Below are 7045 nucleotides of genomic sequence, written 5' to 3' on the forward strand. Positions count from 1 at the left end.
ACTTTATTTTAAGAATGTGAAATGTCAGAATAAAAGTAGAGAGAATTATTTATTTCAGCTTTTACTTCTTTCATCACATTCCCAGTGGGTCAGAAGTTTACATACACTCAATTAGTATTTGGTAGCATTGCCTTTAAATTGTTTAACTTGGGTCAAACGTTTCAGGTAGCCTTCCACAAGCTTCCCACAATAAGTTGGGTGAATTTTGGCCCATTCCTTCTGACAGAGCTGGTGTAACCGAGTCAGGTTTGTAGGCCTCCTGGCTCGCACACGCGTTTTCAGTTCTGCCCACACATTTTCAATAGGATTGAGGTCAGGACTTTGTGATGGCCACCAATACATTGACTTTGTTGTCATCATGCCATTTTGCCACAACTTTGGAAGTATGCTTGGGGTCATTGTCCATTTGGAAGACCCATTTTCGACCAAGCTTTAACTTCCTGACTGATGTCTTGGGATGTTGCTTCAATATATCCACAAATTTCCCTTGCTCAGGATGCCATCTATTTTGTGAAGTGCACCAGTCCGTCTTGCAGCAAAGCACCCCCACAACATGATGCTGCCACCCCCGTGCTTCACGGTTGGGATGGTGTTCTTCGGCTTGCAAGCCACCCCCTTTTTCCTCCAAACATAACAATAGTCATTATGGCCAAACAGTTCTATTTCTGTTTCATCAGACCAGAGGACATTTCTCCAAAAGTACGATTTTTGTCCCCATGTGCAGTTGTAAACCGTAGTCTGGCTTTTTAAATGGCAGTTTTGGAGCAGTGGCTTCTTCCTTGCTGAGCGGCCTTCAGGTTATGGCGATATAGGACTTGTTTTACTTTGGATATAGATACTTTTGTACCTGTTTCCTCCAGCATCTTCACAAGGTCCTTTGCTGTTGTTCTGGGATTGATTTGCACATTTCGCACCAAAGTACATTGATCTCTAGGAGACAGAACACGTCTTATTCCTAAGCGTATGACAGCTGCGTGGTCCCATGGTGTTTATACTTGCGTACTATTGTTTGTACAGATGAACGTTTTTCTGAGGTCTTGGCTAATTTCTTTTGATTTTCCCATGATGTCAAGCAAAGAGGCACTGAGTTTGAAGGTAGGCGGCAGGGTAGCCTAGTGGTTACAATTGGACTAGTAACCGAAAGGTTGCAAGTTCAAATCCCCGAGCTGACAAGGTACAAAATCTGTCGACTGCCCCTGAACAGGCAGTTAACCCACTGTTCCTAGGCCGTCATTGAAAATAAGAATTTGTTCTTAACTGACTTGCCTAGTAAAATAAAGTTTCATTAATTCAAAAAAAAAATACCTCCAATTGACTCAAATTATGTCAATTAGCCTTACAGAAGCTTCTAATGCCATGACATAATTTTCAGGAATTTTCCAAGCTGTTTAAGGGCAGTCAACATAGTGTATGTAAACTTCTGACCCACTGGAATTGTGATACAGTGAATGAATTATAAGTGAAATAATCTGTCTGTAAACAATTGTTGGAAAAATTTCTTGTGTCATGCACAAAGTAGATGTCCTAACTGACTTGCCAAAACTAGAGGAAGCAAAATATTTTAAGCATATGTTATCATTTCAGTCTCCTCCATCGCCACTAACTGAAGTTAATTGTAAGGATTCATTTTTTTATTAATAACGTAAAATTAACAGCTGTACAGAAAGACTCATCTGAAGGAAAATTACAGAGGAGGAACTTGTTGGTGCAATTAAAGCCTTTCACTCTGGGAAAACTCTGGGGCTGGATTGAATACCAGCTGAGGTGTATCAAACATTTCCCCATGAACTCAGAGGTCCGTTTTAAGCATGTTTTAACCACTCCTATAAAAATCGTAGACTATCTGATACTCAGCAAGAGGGTACATATAAAGATCCAGTCTACCTAAAAACCACATTAGTGTTGTGATGCAAAAATTAGAGCAAAATGCATAGCGCATAGAATAAAAAAGCATTGTCGGATATTATACATCCTAATCAAGTTTTTTTTTTACATGGAGATACATTGGAGATAATATAAGACAAGTACTTGAAACAATAGAACACTATGAACAAATTGGGAAACCGGGCCTAGTACTCATAGCTGATTTTGAAAAGGATTTTGATAAAGTACAACTAGAATTTATGTATAAATACCTGGAGTATTTGAATTTGAAAATCCAGCAACGATGCAGTTCTTGACACAAACGGGTGTGACTGGCATCTACTACCATACCCTAGTCAAAGGCACTTAAATCTTTAGTTTACCCTCTGAATGGCACACATACACAATCCATGTCTCAATTGTCTCAAGGCTAGAAAATCCTTCTTTAACCTGTCTCCTCACCTTCATATAACTTGATTGAAGTGGATTTAATAGGTGACATCAATAAGAAATCATAGCTTTCACCTGGATTCACCTGGTTAGCCTGCCATGGAAAGAGCAGGTGTTCCTAATGTTTTGTACACTCAGTGTACATATTTGGTGGGCATTTAAAAGATGTTTGTGTTATTCCCTCTGGAATAACGGGCCGGGTGCAATGCACGCTGACACGGTCACCAGGTGTACGGTGTTTCCTCGTGACACATTGGTGCGGCTGGCTTCCGAAGCAGTGCGGCTTGGCACGGCTCTCGACCTTCGCCTCTCCCGATGTGACAAGACTGTAACTACCAATTGGATACCACGAAATTGGGGAGAAAAAGTTAATTTTTTTAAAATTAAAGGTGATAAATCTGGCAATGGGCCTTGAGCAAGGCCCTTAACCCTAATTTGCCACAGGGGCACCGTACTAATATGGCTGACCCTGTAAAATAACACAGTTCACTGCACCTATCCAGTGGGTGACAGTACAACATATATATATTTTTTTATTCCAGGAAGAATGACAAAAGCTTTGTTTGTGGTTTAGTATTGCAGGAACTACAGGAAATGCTTGAGAGACACAGAGCCCAGAACGAGACCTGGCTATGGGCTCAGGCAGAGGATAATGACAAGGAGAGAAAGGAGCTGTGTAAACTCAGTGTTTTTTGTGGTAACACCACCTTCACACCCAGCAGTACAAACATAAACAGACATGTAACATTTCCAGGCCATTCTAAATCTAGGTACGAAACATAAGAGACAGATTATGAAAACATGTATTCTATTCAGTTTTATTTATAGTGGATTATCGGCATTATCGGTCTTTGGGGAGTGTGTGACAGTCGTACCTTCCAGCACTGGGCTACAAGAAAATCCCACCTGTTCAGAAAAGATAGCCGTCCATCTATGAATACATCAATGTGCTTTTGAACTGAAGTGTACTGTAAAAAGCCATGGGGCTATCGTGACTGAATTTTCTGATTTTCAAGGAGGAAGTTGTGCATGAGAAGGAGAAACTGAAAGAAGAGCAGGGAAACATCCAGAAATGCAGTGATCAGCTCCTATCCATCATGCAACAGTTCAAAGGCATGTAAAGACATATGTTTCCATGGCAACCACCTGGAGGAAGCAGATTGCCCATGTTTGTGGGTGTGGTTTACTTTCCCAAGGATGAAAAACCAAAGGGGTCAACTCAAAAGTCTCTGTGAAAAGGAAATGTGACATTCATTTGTCTTTTTCCACTGGTGTTTAAATAGTTAGCATTTTGCCCGTAGCTGAGATGAACTTTTGCTGTCTTTTGCCAGATAGTCCATAATATTTTAGAGAGATGGGGGACAAAGGGATTATTTTGACCTTGTCAAAAGAACAAATCACTCATGGCATAATGTTGAAATCTTTGGAATTCCTATTTGGGCATTTCAAAGTAGGTCTGTATCATAATTTCCCCAGTGGCTACCCCTCCTTCAGGACAGGTGGAGCAGCAGCCAGGGGAAAATACAGAGCATAGGCATTGGTAGTGTCCTCTAGTTGCGCTCTGATTGGCTCAGTGTTCTGTCACTCATGGGGACAATATGTCACCGCAGAATCTACAGGGAGTGCTAAGGCAGTTCAAGTCGCCTTGGGTGCTGCCATAGATTTACATTTGAAGTGCCCATCCATAAAGGCTCAAGGTCATTGGCCGCAGATAAAATGACGTCAAATCACGTTATATCTACCATAGCTTTGATTGTACTGATAATGTCAACATCATACTTTCAAAATCTCAGCTAGCAAGCAGTCATCATTATAAATCACGTCGAATCACGTCGACAATCTCCTGGGAAATTATTTTCAATCCTTGTCATATGACGAGAAATTATTGATTAAACTTTTCTGCCGCATTCAAAACAACTTTAAAACTTTAAGACCTGGGAAATCTCAGACTTCAGTGAGTTCAAGATAACTGGGAACTTGGAAAGAAACCGGCTCCGACTGGGAAAATACGTTTTGAACGGTCATCCAACTCGGAACTTGGGCCTCTTTCTAGAGCTCCGACCTGAAGATCACTGACGTCATGATTCAACCTTGTTTTTTCAAAGTTCCCAGTTGTCTTGAAAGCACCATAAATCCAGAAAAAGACAGACTTTGATGACAAAGTTTGAGGACAGAATCTGCCCACAAGAAGGACCCCATCCTGTTTAAGTGAGCACAGCACAACGATGATGAATCCAGAAATGTCCTGTATGCTGCTGCATATATGATGTAATATCCGCTCTCTCCACTGGCTTCCAGTTGAAGCTCGCATCCGCTACAAGACCATGGTGCTTGCCTACGGAGCTGTGAGGGGAACGGCACCTCAGTACCTCCAGGCTCTGATCAGGCCCTACACCCAAACAAGGGCACTGCGTTCATCCACCTCTGGCCTGCTCGCCTCCCTACCACTGAGGAAGTACAGTTCCCGCTCAGCCCAGTCAAAACTGTTCGCTGCTCTGGCCCCCCAATGGTGGAACAAACTCCCTCACGACGCCAGGACAGCGGAGTCAATCACCACCTTCCGGAGACACCTGAAACCCCACCTCTTTAAGGAATACCTAGGATAGGATAAAGTAATCCTTCTCACCCCCTTAAAAGACCTAGATGCACTATTGTAAAGTGGCTGTTCCACTGGATGTCATAAGGTGAAAGCACCAATTTGTAAGTCGCTCTGGATAAGAGCGTCTGCTAAATGACTTAAATGTAAATGTATATGCTAGGGAGTTATGTATACTGTAGCTAAGAATGTAATACTAAGTGTATGTTGGATAGTAATTTGGTCCCTTTCCCCCTCCGAACTTAGCCTACTGTTCTCACTCACAAGCTTTCTTTGTTTGCTTATATGCCCCCTTTAATGTATCCCACGGTTCTGACTTGGTGTACAGGGAGAAACTGTAAGAATGGCCCATGTTCTGAATTCTGTCACTGTACATTTCAAAAGTTGAACAAATAATTATATTGACTATGTCTATCTTAGCTCGCTCATTAATGTCTTAATCAAAATTACAGATTTCCTCTTATCCCCTCATTGTTCTCTTATACATTTACATTTAAGTCATTTAGCAGACGCTCTTATCCAGAGCGACTTACAAATTGGTGCATTCACCTTATGACATCCAGTGGAACAGTAGTGCATCTAAATATTTTAAGGGGGGGGGGGGGGGGGGGGGGGGGGTGAGAGGGATTACTTTGTCCTATCCTAGGTATTCCTTAAAGAGGTGGGGTTTCAGGTGTCTCCGGAAGGTGGTGATTGACTCCGCTGTCCTGGCGTCGTGAGGGAGTATCTCTTATGCCATAGTCTGTACATCTCAATTGTTATAAGCCTTTTGCTAATACAATTTCGGTCTATCTCATTAGTATCTTATTCAACATTTTAGGCAACGTTGGAATGATTTCATTGTTTTCCTTACTTTGTGTATTATAATTAGCTTGTGCTTTTCTTGACGAGAAGGAGATACTGTATAATGTGATTGGGTCTGTAACCATGTTTGCAAGTAACAGTCTCTTCCCATTCAAAAAATGTTTTCAACAAAATGATCAGTAATAGACCCATGTAATTCCAGTTGATATTGTGAGGGTTGTTTTGTTTGTGCAATGCGCTGTCTGTATATTGCATATAAAGTGGATCCTCATGATTGTATTTTCCTTCCTTTTTAGACAACATAGGCCAAATAAAATACCTCAAATGGTAGGCTAACCAAGAGTCTCTCTCTCTCTCTGTGTGGTGACTTAAAGAATAGTAAAGTTAAGGCCATATTTCTGAATTCATCTGAACTAACATCTATCGGAATTTCTGTCGGTGTCCATTTTGAAAGTGCTGACCGAATAGGCCTACCTCATTGCAGCTCGTTTGCTTGCACTTGCTTATAATTAGAGCTAAGTGTTAATGATATAAGAATAAAAATTATGAATTTACTGAACATAAATGTAATGTTTGTGTATGGTTCAAAAGTCAAAACTCATTTTGGCGTTCATTATTATTGAAGAATGCGGTTCTTATCGACTTACACAAATCCACATGGAGTCAGTAGTAACCATATTTGTTTAAGCAAGTCAGCCATATCAGCTATGGTTTTTAAAAAGGCAGTAAATGTTGGGACAGCTTTCTATAGGCCCAAACAGTTTGTGGGCACAGTTTGCCACCGTTATAGTGCAATTAATCAATTGTTTTGTGTAGTGGCTTTGCTGGCATGCATAAACAAATACATGAGTTTGCCCTACCAAGATTTACATGCTAAGACCACCAATGGATAGGCCTAGGGAATAGGTTGTGAAGGAGAATAATTAAGAGTTGTTGATTCATGTAGCCTAATCATGTACATTAAAATGTTGGAAGGCAATGCAATACTATTTGTAGTCTTGTCATATCTGCATAAAACAAACATTCTGTTCCCTTTTCTTTCAAATGCCACACTGAAGGATTACACTTTTTAAAGAATACATTTAAATAATTAGGGCATATTCCATTCTATTCTAAATGTGGGCAAATTAGGCGAACCTGGCAGGTGCATGGGTATAGATAATACAAAAAAAAGTAGCCTATAGGTAAATGATCATTATTAATTTAATCAGACATTGACAAGACTGGTTGTCAATTAAATAGTTTACTCAAATAGTTCTTGTCCTCAAGTTGTTCCGAGCCCTGTCGCAGTCACACATGCGCAGGTGCAGAGCTGTCGGTTCGGAGAACGCG

The 7045-nt window shown here is 40.8% G+C and overlaps 1 protein-coding gene across 1 annotated transcript in view; it reads right to left on the bottom strand.

Moving 5' to 3' along the window:
* Positions 1–7045, bottom strand: part of LOC115127043 (hippocampus abundant transcript 1 protein-like) — a 41568-nt gene that overhangs the window by 33842 nt on the left and 681 nt on the right. The gene's annotated exons all lie outside the window — the stretch shown is intronic.

Source organism: Oncorhynchus nerka, linkage group LG4, assembly GCF_034236695.1.
Source record: "Oncorhynchus nerka isolate Pitt River linkage group LG4, Oner_Uvic_2.0, whole genome shotgun sequence".
NCBI lineage: Eukaryota > Metazoa > Chordata > Actinopteri > Salmoniformes > Salmonidae > Oncorhynchus > Oncorhynchus nerka.